The sequence below is a fragment of the Eptesicus fuscus genome, chromosome 9 (assembly GCF_027574615.1).
Source record: "Eptesicus fuscus isolate TK198812 chromosome 9, DD_ASM_mEF_20220401, whole genome shotgun sequence".
Lineage (NCBI taxonomy): Eukaryota > Metazoa > Chordata > Mammalia > Chiroptera > Vespertilionidae > Eptesicus > Eptesicus fuscus.
Window position 1 is genome coordinate 21456467 of NC_072481.1, and position 23139 is coordinate 21479605.

The window sequence follows — 23139 nt, forward strand, 5'->3', positions numbered from 1 at the left end:
AGAGTGAGGATTTCAACCTTCTGCACCTTCCGCAGCCTGCTGCCTCTCCAGTCCCTCATCTCACCTCCTGTCCTCTCTTCTCACGCCCCACAGAAAATAAAAGCCATCAGTGGGGATCCCTTGTCTTCCCAATTCCAAACCCATCTAGCCTGCCCCACGCTGTCTTCCTTCTTCCAACAGAGGAACCACCTCTCCTTCAATCTTAACATTAAGACAAAAAATGGGGTTCTATGGAAAGTAAATTCACAGAGTGATCTGATCATAAATTCTTAAACGGGCAGGTTACGCTGGGTGGACATGCCCCAGGCCTGTAACCTCTTTAATAAAAGGTTTATCTTTGCCTTAAGCAAGCCTTGTCCATTGCCTCTGTGCATACAGGTTAACAGGCCTTTGAAATGCCTCTTTTCAGACCCCTCAGAAGAAAAACCACCCTCAAGAGAACACATATTCTCATTAGCCTATAATCCCGTTCTGGCCTGCTTTCTCCTGCCTTCACGCTTTCATATAATCTTCCTTACTTCCCTCCCCAATTCCAAATGCATGAAAGAAGATGCAAACTGTTTTCTAAGTCTGCTGAGATCTTGCTTCCAGGCATATCCTCTGGCTCAAATAAACTTCTGAAGAAATTATCTATAGGTTTGGATGTTCTCATATTGACAACATAATCCTTCCATGTGCCCTTTGGATCCCATCCCTCCCTCCTCTTCATGAACCTTATACATGCTTCTCTCTTCTATAGGATACACATGTTTAAGCATTTCCTTTCCACTGGAACCTTCCCATTTTAAATGTGCTCAAGATTCCATCATTAAGAAAACAATTCCCCACTCCTCATTTCCCGCCAGCCTTATCTCCATCTTCCCCTTCACAGCCAAATTTCTAGAAAACACACCTTTTTACAAGCTTTGTCTCCATTTCCTTACTTCCCACTCACTCGCCAGCCCTGTCGCTTCTGCCTTCTGGTTCCAAACAGGTCTACTGAGGTCACTGATGGGTAGAGTGGGTCTCTTCAGTCTTCATTGAATAGAGTTCTCTCTCAGCTCCTCTAACAGTGTTGTACACCCTCCTGAAAACAGTCCTCCCCAGGCCAGTCTCAGATTCACTGTGTGTGTGCACAATGCCTGGGGACAAGGCTGAAATGGAGATTCTGATCCACAGCATCTGGGTGGGGCCGGAGTGTCTGCTCCTCTAACTCACTCTCTGGTGAGGCTGTGCTGCTGCTCAGGAACCCCCTCATTGCTGTTCAATAAGAAAAAAATCACTTAAGGTCTATGAGGGTCTCTGCATGGTCTGGCCCCTGGTGACCTCTTAGCCTTGTATCTAATAGTTTCCGGTCAAACCCCGCCCTTCTCAGTCATCTGTACCTGACGCTCTCTCTTACTGCACAGCCAGCCACAGGACCTTTGCATGTGCTATTTTCTCTGCTTTGAACACTCTCCCCGCCCTACTTGGCATATTTATCTTTCAGATCACGGTCAAGGGCCTCTCCTTGACTGGAACAAACTCCCTATTATATGCTCTTGTGACAACATAACCTCTCCTTGGTAGCACCTATCATAGAAGCAAACTTCCATGCTTCCGTGTGATTATTTCATAAATATCTGTCTCCTTGCCAGGCCATAAGCTCCATGAGAAAGCAGACTATATGGGCATTTTCCCATTTTTAACCTTTTTCACTCGGATGTCGAGTGTGACTCGACACGGTTAGCATCGGTAGCAGCTCGTATGTCGAGCCACACTCGACACGTAGTTTCACCGCGGGGGGAAAGGGGGATTTTTGTCTATTTTTCCAGTATCTTTTCTTGTTTTCATTAGCATGAAAGGACAAGTAAAATGTAAATGCCATCTCAACTGATGCCACCACCTAAGCTTCACCAATGGCATCTTCAAAGGCTATTTGTTTCTAAGGCACATCAGTCACGTGAAAACGATTAGGCCAGTACACTAACTTCCAGGGGTAGATTATTATCCACTAACTTAGAGCAACGTTTAGATGGAAAGCTCCATATAATCACACCTCACCCTAATAAAAAACACAAAGATTGTGTTGTTTGTTCTAACAGAAAAATCAAAGGAGGAAGAAGAGAGACGATTTATATTTGCAAAACATGTGAATGTAAACCAGGTCTTCATGTGGGTGAATGTTTCAAAAAATATCACACCATGAAAAATTATAGAAATTAAAATTACTCTTTGAATGTATCAATAATTTGAAATATAAAAAAATCCAAATAAATAAGTTTGTATGAAAAGAAACTCCAGCTTTTTATTCTACTGCCACGCTTTGTAAAATCTGGGGTATTTAAAAAATTAAATCTCGAGTAGAATAAAGGAATCGATAAAAAAGCAAGCGAGTGCAAAGGGTTAAAGCCACAAACCAAGCTCAGTACTAAGCACATGGTAAGTTCTCAATAATTTAACACATTATTTGGTTAGACACTCTTCTAACAACTTTATACGTATTGATTTGTTTAATCCTCACAACAGCCCTAAAAGGTGGATACTATAAAAATTATCTCCATTTTACAGGTGAAGAACTAAGGCAAAGATAAATTAAGGGAGGAGGCCCAAGTCCTACTGTTACTCACAGTCGGGATTCAAATGTAAGAAGTCCACCTCAGATCCACCTGCTTAACTATGATGCTAATACACTGACTCAACACCAATTTTTTTTTAAAGCCCACATTAGGGATTAACTGACAAAGGACAGTTAATCTCTAAAATGACTAATATTGAAAAAATAAGCTGTAACACAAAGCATCCCAGTAAAAGAGCAAAAAGTTAAGGTCTTCTGAGTAAATGTTAAATGGCCATTTAATAAAATAAGACATGTAAACCTGATTAAAATAGCATCCGGGACCAGGAGAAAGAATATTTCCTTAACCATCATTTTAGAACAATTACCTACATGGTACTTGTGGTGAAATAACTGATTAAGATCAGGAATGAGATAGAAATGCTACTATCACCTCTGAGATTTCACGCCTTATTGGATGAGCCAGCCCATGCGACACAAGGAGAGGAAATGAGAAAGAAGCGAGCATATGGTTTGCAGATGATATGTTAATATACCCAGAAAACCCAGGAGAATTAATTATAAAGTTATTAGAACTAATAAGAAATTTTAGCTAAGTAGCCAAATGTGAAATAAATATACAAAATCAATAACATTTCTATTACCAGAGACAGATGAAAATATAAAGAAAACAGGTATTGTTTATATTAATTACAAAATGCATACAATAAATAGAAATAAACTTAATAAGGACTGTGTAGGCACTGTATGAAAATAACTTTTATAGAGGGATAAAAATTTTGAATAACTGGAGAGACATAGCATAATCTTGAGTGGAAAGACTACTGAAAGGTTAATTTAGAATATTAACCTTTTGAGAAGTTATTGAAAAGTTAATTTATAAGCTTAATGCAATTCTGATCAAAAGCCTGATGACCTGTTTTAAATTTAGTAAAATGATACCTAAGTTTAACTGGGAACATAGGCATTTACAGACAATGCAGAAATGTTAAAAGGTGGTAAATGTAGTAGTAGCCTTATCCTACCAGGTACTAAACAGAACCAGCAAATGACACTTATGAAAATAGTGTGGACGAGGTCCAAGAGTGGACAGGCAGAACATGGAATGATATTGCAGAAATAGCCTTAATACACATAAAAATTGAAATATGTGTAAGACAACATTAAAAAATCAATGAGAAAAGAAACACATTTTTGCAGGGTCAACTAATTAACTGTTTGGGAAAAGAATTATCTCCTCGACTCACACCACATACTAAATACATTCCAGATAGAATAAAGAGTTACAAGTTTAAAAGAAACCAAGCCAAAAACACAGTTAGAAGAAAATATTGGCAAATAATGATCTAACTGTGATTTTCTGAACATAAAAGCTGTGGAAGATACAAGATTGATGGTTTTATACAAAAAGTATTAATGGTTGTATGTCAAAAACAGAAGCAAAATGAAAAGGCATATAAAAATGCTAGGTAAAAAGTAATATCCTTAATATAGAAAGAACTTTGACGAATCAATAGGAAAACAACAAGGAGTGTAACTGAGGGTCTTGAAGAAGTTAGTTCACAAAAGAAGACATAAGTGCCCCCAGAAACTAGAAACATAGTTAACCACAATAACAATGAAAGAAAACTTCTATCTCTACAATTCCAAAGGAGTCCCCTAGTTCACTTCCCCAAACTTCCCCTCACTGGCAGTGACACCAGATCTTCGGGGATCATGTTCTAAAACCTGCCGGGTGATGTCACTGTATCATGTCATTCATGCATTCATTCATTCCTCTAGGTTCAACCCTGGGATGGGCCATGGGCCTCGGATCACAGATTAGATATAAGCAGATACATGTACAAATACATACACAAAGTGATTCTCAAGTACAGATCCCATAAGAGCCACACCTTTAAAGCTACCCTCATTCATGTCCTGGACAACCACTGACACAAACATTCACCACCATCCCAGCATCCCAGACTGCTGCCTTGGCTCAGACTAGCACAGTTCTGCAGTTTCTCATTCAGAATCTGAGTATTAACAGTGAAGAAATAGGTGAAGGAGGTTCAGAACAGAACTCCCAGGGAACACTTTCCATGTACAAGGTATAAGGAAGGAGACAGAGTAGGGGCAGGGAGGCAGGCAGAACGGTGGGAAGAGAATCAGAGGGAGAAGGTGATTCAATGTGTGGAGCACCACAGAGAGGCTAAGATGAGGGTTTGGGAGGAGGCCTCTCAGTCTTATGTCTAAATGGTCATTCTAGAAATAAGAACACAGAGTAGGAGCTTTATCCTGGTTCCTACTTCATCCCCAGTGTCTGAATTAAAAAAGTATTTGCTGAATGGATATATGAATTCCAGCAAAGGCAAGTAGCAGGTGGCAAGGGAACAGAGACCAGATTATAACAGGTAAAGTCAAGACTGGCTGGTGAGAGGGTAAAGGCCACTATATTTTAAACAGTAATTTATACACTTTTCTCATTTTAGAAAATTTGAAAGATATAGGCAAGAATTTTAAAAAAAGGAAACATCATAATCTCACCTTCCTTCCAGAGGCAACTGCTGTTAATATTTTCATTTATTTTTTTCATGCTTATTTCACACTGATGAGATAACCCTATACAATAAAAGGCTAATATGCAAATAGGCCAAATAGTCAAGCAACCAAACAATCGGTCACTATGACGTGTGCTGACCACCAGGGGGCGTGTGCGGAACATGGTGGGTGTTGGCCGCAGCGGGATGGTGGAGCAGGAGAATGGGGGCGCCAGACCAAGGCAGGACACTGGTCACTGTCATCGAGGCGAGCCTCTGGTGGTTACTGAAAATTCTTTGCTCCCGCACGCCACGATCCCGCCTGGCACTTGCACCTGCTACCAGTGCCAGCGCCGGCCCGCTCACACCCACTGCCAGTGGCCAGCACCGGTCCCGATCACTTGGCACCATCAGCGGGTATGAGCGGAGGCTGCTGGCCCCAATCACCCCTGATGGCTTCTCCACCTCCCCCTGCTCCTGAGGGGTGATCAGGGCAGCAGCAGCCGCTCGCACCCGCTGACAGCTCCAGCCCCACTCACACCCACTGCTGGTGTCGGCCTCAATCACTCCTCAGTGCGGTCAGCACATGGGAGTGGCAGCGGGAACAGGGCTGCCAGCAGACAGGGGACTGGGGGCTGCAGTGGGAGGGGCCAGGCAGGGTCACAGAGGATGGGCCGAGACCCACCCCTGTACCTACCACAGCCTCACGGCCCACAGTTCCTTTCAAGGTGCACCAATTCGTGCACTGGGCCCCTAGTGTGTATATAATTTTGTGTTCTCTTTTTTCAGTAAATTATTCTTTCGCCAAATCACAGAAGGTCATGGGTGCTTCTAATATGCATAAATACCCTTGCATGCAACACAAAGATTACAAAGAATTCATCTCTCTCTCTTTCCCTTCCACCCAACCCAAAGTAACTGAAGTTAACAGGCAGGTGTCCTGCTCCAACCTTCTCCTCTCTCATGCAAACAAATGGGCACAGTAAGGCAGAATTTTTATTATTTTGTTTCAAAAGTGAAATCGGAGTTCAGCTCATTTCTCTGAAACTTGCTTTCTCACTTAACAATCCATCAGGGACACCTTCCAGGTCAGTAAATACATATCTAACTTGTTTTTCATATAAATGTGTAATATTCCAGGGCATGGATGTAACTCAATTTATTCAACCACTCCCCTGCCGATGGCCATTCAGGTCTTTTCTTGGTTTTCTTTTGCAACAATTCAGTAAACATTATAACATGAGCTTTTCCCCAAGATATTGAATCTGTTCATAAACAGCATTTCAAATGGATGCACAACATTCCAATATATGGTTATACTAGAATTTACTCAACCATTCCCCCGTCAAACTTTTCAATTGTTTCTGGATTTCCTCCCTATCCTATATAATAAAAGGCTAATATGCAAATCAACCAAACAGCAGAACCGGTCGCTATGACACGCACTGACCACCAGGGGGCAGACACTCAATGCAGGAGCTGCCCCCTGGTGGTCAGTGTGTTCCCACAGGGGGAGCGCTGCTCAGCCAGAAGCCGGGCTCATGGCTGGCAAGCGCAGCGGCCTCCGACTGCCCGCTTAGGGAAGCAGGCCTAAGCCATCAGTGGGACATCCCCCGAAGGCTCCCAGACTGCAAGAGGGTGCAGGCTGGGCTGAGGGACCCCCCTCCCAAAGTGCAAAATTGCAAAATTGCATGCATCGGGCCTCTAGTTATAAATAAGACTCTTAGGAAGGTCTAGTGACAGAATGCTGGTCAGTGCAGTGGAAAATGGTTTTCCATGGCCAGAGTCCCAGAACGAATGTTCACTTTTGCAATAGTGGCATCCAGCTTTGGTTTCGGGGGAGGGAAGGTATTGTCCATATCGGGTTGGCTGACCTCTGTGACCGGCATTGTCAGAGGTGGGTAGACAGGGCTGGAAGCCTGACTGGTTTGGATGTCTCCCTGAAATCAAATGTGTGTTCGTGAACTAAGGAAGTTATAACCCAGAGCACTCCAGACTGAAATGCTAATAGAGTGGGAGTCCATGCCAAAGTGGCTGAACGTTCTTTCATGCCTATGAAATGCTGAGCTTTTTCCAAGAAAACAGCTACCTGCTCCTCTCTTCAGTGACCAGCTTGCTGCCTTGTAAACAGGAATACTGCTGTAGAATTGCATCTGAGTACCCAAGATGGCATCTGTCTTCTCTCACCCATGCCTCTAAGTCAGCTGAGCTACCAAATATGACCCATTTTGAGCTCAAGAACAATCCTGGAGAGCTGGACTCTTGAGGTTGTTGTGCACATTTTTATTTATTTTTTTTTTTGGATGATTTCCCTAGGACAGACTTCCAAAGTGCAGGTTACTGGGTCAAGGGATGTGCCCTTATTGAGGCTTTGGCTCTGTTTCGCCCACTGGTTTATTTCTTTCCAGAAAAAGGTACACCAATTGCATTCTCAACGGCCTGTGTAGGAATGCCCATCTCAAGGCATACACACCAACACTGTCCATGATCTCATTGAGAAGTTTCTGTCTACTTGTTAGGTGCAAAAAGTGCTATCTTATTTTACTTAGCATCTCCTTGTGACTCAGATTCAACATGTTTTCAGACTTTTCCTAGCGATTTTAATTCCTCCTTTGGGGAACTAGCTGATGAATTCTTGTGCTCATTTTTCAATGTGGTATTTTTTTTCTTACTGATTTGTATATTTATACCTTCTGGGCATCGTGTGTAGAACATATGTACATTCTGTAGTCGTTTTGGCCTTTTTATGCTGTTTGACATAGAGGTTTCTCAATTTTATGTACTTAAATCTTCCATAAGCTCTTACCATTTTTCTTATCAATTTGTACTAACTCTTTATAGAATCAGGATTTCACTCTTTTGTCAACGTTGTTGCAAACATTGTTTTCTACCTGGTTGTGTGCTTTGTTTGGTTTAGCTTTTTCATGTAGCTTAAAATGTCCCCTTTGTATAGGCAGTCACATTTACCTATCTTTTTCTCAGTAATATGCTTCCTTTTGCATGCTTAGAAAGACTTCACTCCGGTTTCACATCTCAACAGAAAAGCCAAGGTCCTTGTTGCGCCTCAAAAGCCCTACTATGGGCACCCACTGCCCCTTGACCTCCTCTCCTGCCTCTCCTGAGCTCATCCCTGTGATCGCCACGCTGCCTCCTGGCTGTTCCTTAGGCCCATCACTTGCCCACCCGGGGAAACTTGCACTTGCTCAAGGTACAGCCCAGAAAGCTCTTCCCCCAATGCTGTGTGATCCCCTCCCCCGTCTTCTTCAGTCTGAGTTAAATATCACCTCCTCAGGCCTTCCTCCTCTCAAACCAGGTGCTCCAGGTTCCTGTTTCATTTTTCCGCAAAGCACTTAGCACCCTCTGACGTATATTTTCCTGTTTATCTTCTGTCTCCCCGGCCCTCCATTAGAATGCAATCTCCAGGAGAATGTGGGCAGGGGGCTGGCTATTTTGTTCTCTGCTCTCCCCCCAGCACCCAGACCTGTACCTACACTCAGCAGATATTCACAGACAAGCTGTTGGTTAAATGAATGAATCCATGGATACTGCTTGTCCATCCAGCTCTCTGTGTTTGGAATGCTCTCTTCACCCCGCTATCCCCAGGCACTTCAACACTGGCAGCCTCCTCGGGAAGCCTTCTGAGAACTCTCCAGACAATGCCAAGTCCTCTTCCTTTGTCTACTCGTCCTTGGTGAATGAATTAGTGAATATCACTGCCTTCACCAATGGTGATGTCATGACATGTTTGCATGGCTTCTCCTCCAGTGGCCTCCTTGAGATTTTCATGTATCTTTATCTCTAGCATCTCACTCAGTATTTGCCCACAGTGGGCACTCAGTACATATTTCTGGGACGAATGGATGAGTGAAATGAAATTTTTTATAGTAGTCACATAACACCTAGCATCTTCATTTGTCTATGTATTTATGCTTCTGAAGGTGGCTTTATGAAAAGGTTACAAAAAGTCTTGGTTTCAAATTTCCATTATACCACTGAATACATTGTGGACAATTTACATAAAATTCTTTATTTTTTTATTTATTTGTTATTGATTTCAGAGAGGAAGGGAGAGGGAGAGAGAGATAGAAACATCAATGATGAGAGCAAAGCATTGATTGGCTGTTTCCTGCACACCCCTCATTGGGGATTGAGTCTACAACCCGGGCATGTGCCCTGACCGGGAATCGAACCATGACCTCCTGGTTCAAAGGTCAACCACTGAGCCACACTGGCTGCGCTATGTAACTCTCTTTAAACCTTAGTCTCAGTATCTTTAAAATTAGCACTCACTTCTAGGATGGCTATAAAGATTAAAGTGATAATATCTGTACCCGACACACTGTAAATGATCAATAAATACCAGCTAATTTTTCAGTAAAGGTTTATACTTCTCCTTATGTAAGTCCCAGTCACATCCTGTTAAGGTTATTCCCAGACATTTTATGCTCTTTTTGTTACTCTAGTGAATGACACTTTTCCCATTATTTTTTTCCTAGCTGGTTATTACTGATATACAGAAAACCTATTGATTTTTATACATTCATCTTGCATCCAACTGGGTTTCTGAACTCTTATTAATTCTAACGATTTCTCAGTTGATTCCTTTGGGTGTTTTAGTTACACAATCATGTTGTCTACCAATAATGATAATTTTGAGGAGATAACTCTTTTGAGAAGTTTGGCAGGAAAATTCAATTCAATTCTGCAAATATTTATTGACTGCGAAGGTCAATTTTGGACAAATTTAGTAGAAGCTGCCGGTGGGACATCCAGATGGAGATGGCCAGAAGGCAATTAGTTCTGTAGACTGGAATTTGGGAGCACAGTCCGGGCCGAGGTATAGATTTGTCGGCGATGTGCAATTAATGAAACTGGCTGAGGAGGAAACAGAGGAGAGCTGCAGAGCTGGCTAAGGACTCATGCCAACTGAAGACAGCTCACCTGCCACATGGAGGGCCAACTGTGCCCCTCGAGTCCACCATGGGACTCTGGCCCGACTCCATGCATGCCTGCTGGCAGGGGCAACTTGTCTGCACAGATGGGAGAAGCAGGGGTCAAACACTGTCTGTGGCCTCGGCATTTACCCTTCAGGAGTGAACCAGAGGCCACGGGTGGAGAGAAGCTGGCATGGAGCCTCGCTAGCCCCTCTCTCCTATACATCATGCTTCGGTCACACCGAAAGAGCTCATCATCTACGTAAACCCAGGCCCTTTTAGGCCTTTTCCTAGAATGCCCTTTCCCTGCCTTCTCAACCCAGAAAACCGTACTCACTGCTCCAGATCCAGTTCACACATAGCACCTACTCTGAGGAGCCTCCCTGTGGTTCCGGGGCAGCTAGGTTCTCTCTCCCTCTCCCTCTCCCTCTTCCTCTCTTATAGCCATCCACCAAAATCCAAGCCTCTTCCCTCCCAATCTGTGCCTTAAAAAACAAAAACAAACGAACTAACAAAAAACCAATAACGGCATGCCACTTAAAACCCTTCAATGGCTCCTCTGGATAAAGCCCCAGGTCCTAACTATGGCACATAAGACTCCAGGATTCCCTTTTTTTTCTTTCTTTATTAAGTTACTACATATGTGTCCTTATCCCCCCATTATCCCCCCCCATCCCCTCCACTCATGCCCTCACCCCCCTGTTGTCTGTGCCCATTTGTTAGGCCTATATGCATGCATACAAGTCCTTTGGTTGATCTCTTCCCCTTTACGCCCACTCTCCCCTACCTTCCCTCTGAGTTTTGACAGTATGATCAATGTTTCTCTGTATCTGGATCTGTTTTTGTTCATCAGTTTATGTTATTCACTATATCCCACAAATGAGTGAGATCATGTGATATTTATCTTTTTCTGACTGGCTTATTTCACTTAGCATAATGCTCTCCAGTTCCATCCATGCTATTACAAATGGTAAGAACTCCTTCTTTTTACTGCAGCATAGTATTCCATTGTGTAGATGTACCACAGTTTTTAATCCACTCATCTGCTGATGGGCACTTAGGCTGTTTCCAAATCTCAGCTACGGTGAATTGTGTTGCTATGAACATAGGGGTGCATATATCCTTTCTAACTGGTGTTTCTAGTTTCTTGGGGTATATTCCTAGAAGTGGGATCACTGGGTCAAATGGGAGATCCATTTTTAGTTTTTTGAGGAAACTCCATACTGTTCTCCACAGTGGCTGCACCAGTCTGCATTCCCACCAGCAGTGCACGAGGGTTCCTTTTTCTCCGCACAGGATTCCCTTCTTGCTACTCTTTCTGTGAAATGACACTCCAGCCAAGCCCGGCTCCATTTGGTTCCTTTAATGCTAAAAACTCCTTTGCTGACTCTTGAGTCCTCAAACTTGCTGTTCCCTCTGGTCGAAGCATCCTTTCCCCATCCTCTGGTCTGGCCGACTCCTATTCATCTTTTAGGTTCACCACCCCAAGGGGAACTTATTGTCCCCTACACTGAGTACTGTCCTCATCCCAACACACACCCAAGCACACACGCTGCTGCGTGTCCTCACCATGCCCTGTACCTCCATCATCACACGCAGCACACATCATGGAATCACTCAGTGTCTATCTTCCCCAGGAGGTGCAGATTCCTTGGGGGCAGAAACCGTGTTCTGTCACATTCACATTGATCTCCAGCACGTTGCCTGGACAACAGGTGCCCCAAGAGATTTGCATAATGGCTGCGCCTTGCACACAACTACTAGGTCACACATCCCGCCAACCTACAGACCCAGAGCTCCTCCCGAGTCTGCTCCTCTCTGCAATCCTCGTGTCAAGCTCAGGGCCTGGTATAGATGGCAGATGTGCATTGAGTTTTGGATGAGAGAATTATCACAGGTGTTTCTAATGAAGTTGTACATTGATTTTTTTTCCCCTAGCAGTCTTAACAATCAGAGAAATTTCCATTAATGTGTGACAATCTAGTCCAGGGTTTCTGAACCTCAGCACTATTGACATTTTGGGCATTGGGCAGGATAACTGTCTTTTTGTTGGGGACAGTTTTGTACATGTAAGATGTTTAGCAGCATCCATCCAGTGAATGCCAGGTAGCACCTCCCAATTGTGACAACCAAACTGACTACAGAAATTGACAAACCTCCGCTAGGAGGGAAAATCACCCCTCGTTGAGAATCACTGGTCCAATGCTTAGCTATTTTGGAGTTCTTACTGAAAGCTAGAAGTTATCTCTGTAGAATAATACACATAGGAATCTACCCTCTCACCTTCTTCATTCATTTCAGGGGATTCAACAGGCCAAAGCAGCCTACCCAGGGGCCTCCCAGACCAGCCTGGTATAACCTTCTCAAATGATGTTTTTAAATGCATAAAACAAAATATATAGTTATATTGCTATATAATTTTCAAAATATTTTGAAAATTTGTCATATAGTAATACAGGTACTTCTTCATTAATGCATATTACCAAGATCCAGCAGTGGGCCTGTTACACACTGTGGTCTGAAGCATAGATGCTATTTCTACAGTCGCAACAACTGTACTGTTCTATGAAAATACGTGTGATCAGATCAGTGACAAATTCATAGGTACTGCTAACACTGCAGCGCTTTGTTGCCTGTCCTCACAACTGGTAGAAATGCTGAGTTTCAATAGAAGATTAATGAAAAAAGATTCAATTTCCCCCACATAACTTAGGGAACCCCTCCCCACCCCCCGCCAGATTATATCAAGGACCCAGAAATCCAAACCAAATTCAATCTTCCATTCAGCAAGTCTGAGGAGGGCTGCTTAGCTCCAGGCTGTGTGTGTATGGCGGGAGAAGGGAGATGGGGGCGGGGGGGGGGGGGGGGGGGGTGTCCATGTCCCCAATGAGTTCACAGTGGAGTACAGGAAGAGACAGACATAGCCATGTTCCTAACTGTCTCCATTTGACAAGTGGTTCAGGGAGACCTCACTGTTGGATCCCAGGGGAACCATAGGGAACATACACACACACACACACACACACACACACACACACACACAGAAAGGCTGGTGCTTTTGTACAGGTCTGAGAAGGGGCTCAGCCTTTACCCACATGCTTTACTAACATTATCTCCCGAACATTTGCAATGACCCATTGAAATGGCTCTAACGGCCCCACCCCTACCACTTTACACATGAAAACACTGGAGCTCCTCAAGGTTGAAGAACACGCTCAAGGTCAAAAAGGTAGCCTTGGAAGAGCTGGATTCAAACCCAGACCTGTGCAGAAGGGAAGCTCAGGTCCCTTCCCCTGCAAGGCTCTGTGGATTCCTCCACACACCATCTGGGGACACCCTTCCAAAGCTAAGGTCCTGTTTCCACGCTGCGCCCCACGCTGGGGCAGAGCCTGGGGTTTGTTCGAAAGAGCTTAACACAATTGCGGTGCCTCGGGGACTGGAAACAAAGCAGGGTCTCCTTCTTCCTCTCACGCTGGGGCTGCACGCAGCAAAGGCACCAAAACAACGTGTGGCAGATAGGGGGAGGCAGCAAGCTTGTCTCTGTACCACATCCAACTGCTCTGTGGGTGGAAAGAAGCCCAGGCTACTCAGCTTCCTACTTCTAACTCTAGGCGCTCTGACTGTCCTGCACATGGCGTACACAGAAGCCACCACTGCAGACCAAATATGATTTCCCTCCCTGGCGATACAGACACAGCTCATTTGTCATTGTTCTGAGCCAACACCAGCCAGGGGTTGTTTATTATGTTGACGGGGAATCCTGGACCAGCAGAGGTATCTGTGCATTGCTGATGGCAGAGGCTCTCATTCATTGAGTTGTGCCACATCCCTGGATCAGCACTGAGAGAAGGGGCCAAGTGTCTGGGGACAGCTGCCTCGCCAGGCTGGGCCTACTCCTGGCTGGGTCTTTCAGAATGAACACAGGGAGCTATCATTGAGTTCTCCTCAGCTGAGAAGATGCCGGAGCTGTGGCTTGGGTCCAGGGGACTAGCTGAGCACAGAGACGAACACACAACAGTTCAGAGTTTAGCAAATGCTTAATTCATGCATTTACTCAATTAAAAATTAGTACTGAGCACCCACTGTGTCTCAGGTACTATTCCCTTTCCTCCCACAAGCTGGTCAGGCTCTTGCCTCCAGGGCCTTTGCACTTGCTCTCTCCTCTTCTGCAAAGTTCACTCACCCCAGACACAGCAAAGGCCTTCTCCTCCTTCAAGTCTTTGCTCAATGTTGCCTTCTCAATGAGGTCTACCCTGACCGCCCTTTATAAAAATCACAACCCTACTCCTATCTTCATTCCTGGCACCTCCTATCTTCTTTACCTTTCTATGTTTCTCTCTAGCATATCATGTATCACTCTACAGCAGTGATTCTCAGCCTGTGTGGCGCATCACACTGGTGTGTCACAAGAATTTTTAAAACATGCAATGCCTGACTTTTAGTCAGGGGCACTGACCTCAATGACAACAGTCACACAATAGTAGGCATCTGGTGTGAATGAATCAAAATTATACCTGTATTTTTGTTAGATGGGCAAAAGATATATTTTGGTGTGCCACAGAATTTTAGTAGTTAGTTTATATGTACCATGAGATGAAAAAGGTTGAAAATCACTGCCCTATAGAATCCTATGTAGTTTACCTATATATTGCACTTATTGTCTATTACCTATTTCCTCCTGCTAGAATATTCAATTTACAGGTAAGGCCCTGGTACCCCCTCAAACCCCCTTACAGCCCAGTGGCCTTTGCTAAGGGATAGTGCAGAAAGGCACCTGCACAAGGTGCCATTCAAAAAGGGGCTCAGGAAGTGACATCAGCAAGATGGCAAAATAGGAAGCCCCAGACTTAGTTCCCTCACAGAGACATTATTCACAATATATGGTCCAAAAATTATTTGTGAGAACTCCAGAAACCATTAAGAAGTTGCAGTACTCCAAGCAAGCTCAAAGATAGAAACAGTCACACTGAAAAGGGTGAGAAAAGCCATTTCACAGCAACCACAATAGCCCTTGCCCCGAGCCAGCACAGCTTAGCAAGACTGGGAACAAGATCCCAACCAGCAGCTTCTCCCTTGGCAAGGAAAGAGAAGAATGGAATGTAAGTCCAATGTTCCTACTTTTGTGGGAACTACCCAAGGGACTGGTTTCTGTCTCTCTGGACTTTGAGTGCAAACAGGAAACCAGCATACTTTGGATGTATGAGAGCCCTGAAGAACAAAAGTGCTTTTTGCAGCATCAGAAAACCTGCAGCGCCACAGACAGACACTAGAGGGAGCAAGAAATTATAAGCTCCTAAGAAGGGGGGGGGCCCCGCAGGGCGGGGTCAGGGAGCAAAACTGAGAAAATACAGGTACAAACCTAAAGAAAACACATTCCTGGATTCCTGGACAAGTTTAAGAGCCTCCAAAAGCTCTAGCCAAGGGAATTGGTGAAGGTCTTCTCTTGTATGAAGCCAGTCCATAAAGGCAGGAGAGGTGGCACAAATCATGACAAAAAAATCATAAGGCACATGGAGGAACAGAGAAACATGCCCCAATCAAAGGAACAAAATGAATCTCCAGAAACAGACCATAAAGAAATGGAGTTCCATAAATTATTGACGAAGAATTCAAAATAATCATGTTAAAGAAACTCCATGCACTACAAGAGAGTGCAAACAAATAAATAAAATCAGAAAAGCAATGCATGAATAAAACGAGATTATCAACGAAGGGATAGAAATTATTAAAAAGAGTCCAAGAGAAATTTAGAATCTGAAGAATATAATAACTGAATTGATAAATTCACTAGAGGGATTCAACAGCAGGCTTGATCAAGCAGAAGAAAGATCTGGTGAACTCAAATACAGGTCCTTTTAAATTATCAAGTCAGAAGAACAAAAAAGAAAGAAAAAAGAAGATAGTAAAGAAAGCTTAAGGATACTTAGGGAATACCCAATAACCTCAAGATGACCTATATACACATTATAGGAGTCCTGGAAGGAAAAAAGAGAGAGGGAGCAGAGAGATTATTTAAGGAAATAATGGCAAAAAATTCCCCAATCTGAGGAAGGAAATGCATATCCAAATTCAAGAACCTCAAAAAACTCTAACTAAAATGAACCCAAAGAGATTCACACTGAGACACCTCATAATCAAAGTCTCAAAAGTCAAATACCAAAAGAGAGTCTCAAAAATAAACAAGAGAAAAATCAATTTGTTACAAAAAATGGAACTCTCATAAAATTATCTGTGGATTTCTCAGCAGAAACCTTAAAGGCCAGAAGAGCATGGAAAGATATGTTCCAAGTGCTGAAAGAAAAAACTGCCAACAAAGAATATTATACCTACCAAAACTGTCCTTCAAAAGTTTAAGAAACTTCCCAAGTAAACAAAGGCTGAAGAAGTTCATCACCACTAGATCTGCCTTACACAATTGCTAAAAGCATATATAGGGTGTCCCAAAAACCTATACGCATACTTTGAAGAATTATAAAGGCAGTGTTTATTAAAACATATTTCATTTACAAAATTGAGCTATTAGCTGTTAAAGTGTGTATATGTATTTCTTTGGTAAATATAAATATATAGAAAATAAAAAATCCTGTAATACTGTAATGTTGGTACAAAAGTCACTTTTAAATCTGATATAAAATTTGAAAGATAAATGCATAAAATAACTATAACTAGAAAATTATGATAATGAATACAATATATAAATAGATATGATTTGTGACATTGATAACATAAATTTGGGGGGAAGGAGATGTATAGGAATTGAATTTTTATATGTGATTAAAGTTAAGTTGTTATCAATTTGAAATGTATTGTTTTAGCTGTCTACAGAAATATACACACACAAAAAAAGAAAGTAAATCTGGTCACTACAAAAAAAAATCAATGAAATACAAAGAAAAGCAGCAAGATAGGAAAAGAGGAACAAAATAACTATAGGACACACATAAAACAATTAACAAAATGGTAATAGTAATTTCTTCTCTATCATCAATTACTTTAAATGTAAATGGATTAAATTCAGTCACAAAACAGAGTGGCTGAATAATAGAAATAAGATCTAACTATATGCTTGCTATGGGACTCATTTTAGTTATAAGGTAAAAATTGGGAAATCTTTAGCTAGAATAACTAAGAAAAAATAAGCAAGACTCAAGTAACAAAAATCAGAAATAAGAGAGGAGGTATTACAACTGATGCCACAAAAATAAAGAAGATCTTAAAGAGACTATTAACAATTATATCCCAGAATATTAGATGACCTAAAATAAATGAATGAATTTCTAGAAACTTACAACCTATCAAGACTGAATCATGAAGAAATAAAAACTTGAAATAGGCTTATAACTAGTAAGAAGATTGAATTCGTACTCAAAAACCTCCCAACAAAGAAAAGCCCAATACCAGATGGCTTTCCTGGAGAATTCTACCAAACATTTAAATAATAATTAACAACAACCCTTCTCAAAGTCTTCCCAAAAATTGAAGAAGAGAGAACACTTCCAAACACATTTTATGAGGCTAACATTATAATTTTGATATTACACCAAAATCAGACAAAGATACTACAAAAAAACACACAAAAAACCTACAAACCAATATCCCTGCTGAATATTGATGCAAATTACTCAACGAAATACTAGCAAACTGAATTCAATAACACATTAAAAGGATTATAACCATGACCAGTGGGAATTCATTTCTGGAATGTAAGAATGGTTCAACATACAAAACTATATGAATGTAATACACCATGTTAATGAAATGAAGGTAAAAAACAAATCCACATGATCATCTCAATCAAGTAAAAGCATTTCACAAAATCTAACAAACTTTTATGATAAAAATTCATCTAACTAGAAATATAAGGAAATTACATCAATGTAATAAAGGCCACATATGATAAGTCCACAGGTAACATCATACTCAATAGTGAAAAACTAAAAGCTTTCCCTCTAAGATCAGAAACACAAGACAAGGATGCTCTCTCTTACAACTTCTATTCAACATATTACTAGAAGTCTTAGAGCAATTAGGTGAGAGTATGAAATAAAAAGCATCCAAATTGAAAAGGAAGAAGCAAACGTATCTCTATTCACAGATGACATGATCTTCTATGTACCAAACCCTAAAGCCCACTCACATACATACACACGTTAGTATAAACAAATTCAGCAAAGTCGCAAAGCACAAAATCAACACACAAAAATCAGTTGTTTCTATATATTAGCAATAACAATTTCAAAAAGAAATTAATAAAACAATCTCAATTACAATAACATCAAAATTATAAAATACTTAGAAATACATTTAACCAAGGAGGCAAAAGACTTATACACTGAAAACTACCAAAAAAGAAAAAATGCTGAAAAAAAGTGAAGACATAATAAGTGGAAAAAATCCCATGTTCATGGATTAGAAGACTTAATATTATTAAAATGCTCACACTACCCAAAGTGGTCTAGAGATTCAATGCAATAGCTATCAAAATCTTAATGGTAATTTTTACAAAAATAGGAAAGTCCCATCCTCAAATTCATATGGTATCTTAAAGAACATATAGCAAAAAAACAAACAAAACAAAAACACTTGAGAAAAACAAAACTGGAAGTCTCATATTTCCTGATTTCAAAACATTTTTCAGTATTACAGTAATAAAAACAGCATGGCACTGGCATAAAAATAGACATGTAGATCACTGGAACAGTACAGGGAGCCCAGAAATAAACTCACGTATATGGTCAAATGATTTTTGACAGGCATGCCAAGGATGCACAATGGAAAGAATGAAGTCTCTTCAACAGTGTTGGAAAACTGATATCTACATGCAAAAGAATGAACTTGGACCCTTACATTACAAAGTTAACTGAAAATGAATTAAAGATCTACTAGTAAAGGTAAGACATGAAACTATAAAACTCTTAGAAGAAAACAAAGGGGAAAAGTTTCATGCCACTGGATTTAGTAAGGATTTCTTGCATATGTCACCAAAGATGTAGGAAACAAAAGCAAAAATAGCCAAATGGAACTACATCAAATATATAGACTTTGTACAGCAAAGGAAACAATTAGCAGAATGAAAAGTCAACCTACAAAATGGAAGAAAACATCTGCAAATCATATATCTGATAAGGAGTGATTATCCAGCATATATAAAGAACTCCTACAACTCAACAAAAACAATAACCTGACTTTAAAAATGGGCGAAAACTGCAATAGTCATTTCAGTGAAGATATATAAATGGTCAATAAACTTACGAAAAGACGCTCAACATCACTAATCATCAGGGAAATGCAACTCAAAATGAGTTATCATTTCACACCTGTTAGGATGTCCACTAGGAAAAAAGGTGACAAGTGCTGGTAAGGATGTGGAGAAACTGGAAATCTTGTCCTGTTGGTGAGAATGTAAAATGGTGTAGCCACTATGGGAAACAGTATGAGGTCCCCAAAAAAGTTAAAAATAGAATTACTATATAAGCCACCAATTCTACTTTTGGGTACGCAGCCAAAAAAAAAAAAAAAGAATCTTAAAGAGATATTTTGCACATCTATGTTCACTGCAGCATTAATCACAATAGCCAAGAAGTGGAAGCAACCTAAGTGTCCATCAATAAATGAATGGATGAAGAAAATGTGGTTTATACATACAATAAAATATCATTCAGCCTTAAAAAAGGAAGGAACTGGCCCTGGCTGGTGGCTCAGTTGGTTGGAGCATCATCCCATACACCAAAAGGTTGCAAGTTCGATTCCAAGTCAGGGCACATACCTAGGCTGCAGGTTCCATCCCTGTTCGGGGCCATATGGGAGACGACCGATCAATGTTTCTGTTACCACATCCATGTTTTCTTTTCTCTTTCTCTCTCTCTCTCTCTCTCTCTCTCTCTGTTTCTTTCTCTCTCTCTTTTTCTCTCTTCCCTAAATATGTCATTGGGTGAGGTTTTGTGTTTTTTTAAAAGGAAGAAATTAAGTGTCAACTAAAGAGTCTGACCATCAGTCCAAGGTTCCAATGGGCTAAACCACTGGTAGGCTGCAGCCAGCTCATATCAGCTTCCAAAAGCCAATTGTTAAATTTCCTGCAATTTTGTGAAACAGTTGTTAAGCACAGACATTATTAAAAATTCCATTTTGAACCCACAATTAAAATAACTTGTATTAAAAAAAAATAATAACTTGTATTAAAAACAGATAACACACTCAAAACTCACCACTTCCTAATTATTTTACAGTGTTTTACTACAAGATGCATATGGTTAACACTACAGTACTGGACACTTTAAAAAATGGTTAAGATGGTAAATTTTATGCAATATGTTTTTACCACAATAAAGAAAAAGACAGGAGGCTTGGGAGGTTGGGTGTGATTTATAGAGCAATGAGAAGTGCAGTAGGACAACAACCAACTGGTGACTTTAATTTCACCCCTTCCAATTAGAGGGGCGGCGGGGGGTGGGGGGAATCTTCTGCTTCCATATGCTCAGAGAGGCCTTTCCAACCTCTTTCTCTGATTTATTTTTCTTCAGAGCACTTATCCCCACCCAACTTGTTTTATATTTATTTACTTAGCTGTTTATTGTCTGCAAATTACCAGACATGCAAGCTCCCTAAAGGCAGAGTTTTTATTATTATTATTATTATTGCTTTCTTGTTTATTATCAAACCCCCAAATTCTAGAAGGGTATGTGGTCTATAGTAGATGTACAATAAATATCTGAAGAGCGAGGGCATGAATGAAAGAACTGAATGAATGAATGAGGAGTTGGGGAGTCTGGGGCTTCTGTCCTGCATTCGTCAATCTTGGTGAAGAGAAAACAGAGGGGGAGGGGGAAGAAAAAACAGACTAGCCTGAGCAGATGTCTTTTGGTTGGGCCTGTGGAAGCAGTCAGACCAGCTTCTGATGCCTGAAGGATGGGGAGAGCTTGTCCAATAGAGGGTCTCTGCCCCTGGTGCCTCTGGTCCCGAAAAGGAACAGAGACTGTGCCCACCAGCTCTTGCTAAGTTTGCTGTCGATGTTTTTCCTTAAGGCTAATGAGTCAACAGACTCCACCTGTCAGACTGAAAGGTCCCCAGCCCCTCCCACCTTTCACATCCCAGCTCCGTGCTTCTCAAACTTCCCTATGCCTTCACCTGGGGGTTCACTGGGTGTGGGAGGGGCCCTGATAATCTGCCTTTCTAACAAGCCTCCAGGTGATACTGATGTGCAGCCTGGTTTACAGAGGCTGATTCTCAACCTTGTGGCACGTGGGGAGCTTTGTGACATAATGCCCAGGCCCCCCACCCAGATCAATTAAATTAGAATGTGTGGGTGTGGCCAAGGTTGGGAACTAGTGTCCAGGGGCTCTCCAAAGGCAGGCACTTATATGGAAGCAAAGCCACAGCTTGGGACCCTGCAATCCTCTCCCAGCGGCTGTGCCCTTCCTCGACAGCCTCGGGGCTGCTGGGACTTCCCTGTTGCTGCTGAGGGTCCGCTGAGCCTTGTGTGGACACTGGCCCACCTTGACCTAGGTGCTAGGACATGGAAGAACATTATAGCTCTTACACAGCTGGGGGAACGTTCCTATTTATTTCCACCTCCTGGCTTCCACTTCTCACTCCTCTTTCCAGCTAGTAGGGGGCTACCATCCACTTCCAGTCTAGTAAAACAATGGTTTTCAAACAGGGCTGTTTCTCCCCCCCACCCCAAAGGATATGTGGCCATATCTGGAACCATATTTGATTCTCTTTGATCCAGAGCCCCTGCTTTCTCTTGACCCCCAGGCTATGAGGCTCTTACTCATCCACGGTGAATTTTCTCTCCAAGCTGAAAATTCTAACATTATCTCACCCAGCATTTTAATTTTCATGCATCTCCCCCTACCCATTAGAGATATCTGCACACTTCCAAACCCTGTCTTTGCTCAGGACTCAAGTTCGTCTTCATGAAACTCCTAAACCCCATGTAAACAAGGATGTGGACAGTCACCCTATAAGTTCTGTGAGAGGTAAGGAGACATCCAACCAGGGGACAGAGAAGCCCAGCAGAGGGGTTGTAGCCCTATCCCTAAATGCCTTCTTATCTCAATCTCAGCAGGGACTCTGCCAAGTTGCCCTGTGGTACAAGTCCTGGGCACTTGCTGTACACCAGGCCTGCTTTAAATGCTCTGTCTCACGTAATCCTCCCAACAGCCCTAGGAGGCAGGCACCGCTGTTATCACCATGCACAGAGGAGAAGACTGAGGCACAGAGACAAGGATGTTGCCCAAGGTTACACAGCTAGAAAGCAACAGACTCAAAATTCCATGCTCAGGTCAGGAAAGAAAAACGACACAAAAGATGGAACTACTCATTCATTCATCTATTTATTCATTCATTGTACATGCATCACATATAAATTGATGCTACCAGAGGGCCAGGCCCTATGCTGCATGCTCAGGATCCAGAGAGAAATCATCCATGACCCATCTGTTCAAGAGCTCACATTAACTTACAGAGACAAGCTTCAGGTTGGTGGATGGACTGGGGAGGAAAACAAGGCTACAGGAGGGCAGGGACATCATTGAGACTTGTCCTCTGGGAGACTAAGCAGCTGTGGGGATGAAGTCCGGGAAACTCTAAGTGGGCGCTGTTCATGTCCTTGGGTGGTCACCTGGGTCAGATAATCTAGGTGACACCCACGCTCAATTGCACACATTTACGTTGACTTATTTTCTCCCCATCTGTCCTCCTCCTGGCTTGCCCAGAACTTCAAATTCAGAAACAAAAGCATAGGAGAAGCCAAAAGGGACTGTGTGCTCCCCCAGTGGATCAATGCAATGGTGGCATCCCAACTTATCATCCCCAGGTTCCAAAGAGAAACCAAATTGTAACTGGCAGGAACACAACAGAACTGTCAAATGCAGACAAAATCAGCCACGTAAATTGTGAAACCGAAGTCACAGTTCTATTTGTTCTGCAAGAATGAACATCTCACTTTTTTCTTTTTGTCAAGATGGAAAATAGAAACAAAGACAGGCTAGGGTTTCATCTTTGTGGAGAAACTCACCACCAAGTCTCAACCTTTGCCCCCGTAAACCTACATCCACTCCCATTTCATTAAACCCACAGGAAGTCTTAGGATGGGAGTGGGTGGGTGCACCATCAGAAATGGTTATGACCCAGGCCCTGCCTTTAC

At 42.1% G+C, this 23139-nt stretch overlaps 1 protein-coding gene across 1 annotated transcript in view; it reads right to left on the minus strand.

Annotated features, from left to right (window-relative positions):
- Window positions 1-23139, minus strand: part of CSMD2 (CUB and Sushi multiple domains 2) — a 545662-nt gene that overhangs the window by 489308 nt on the left and 33215 nt on the right. The window lies entirely within an intron of this gene.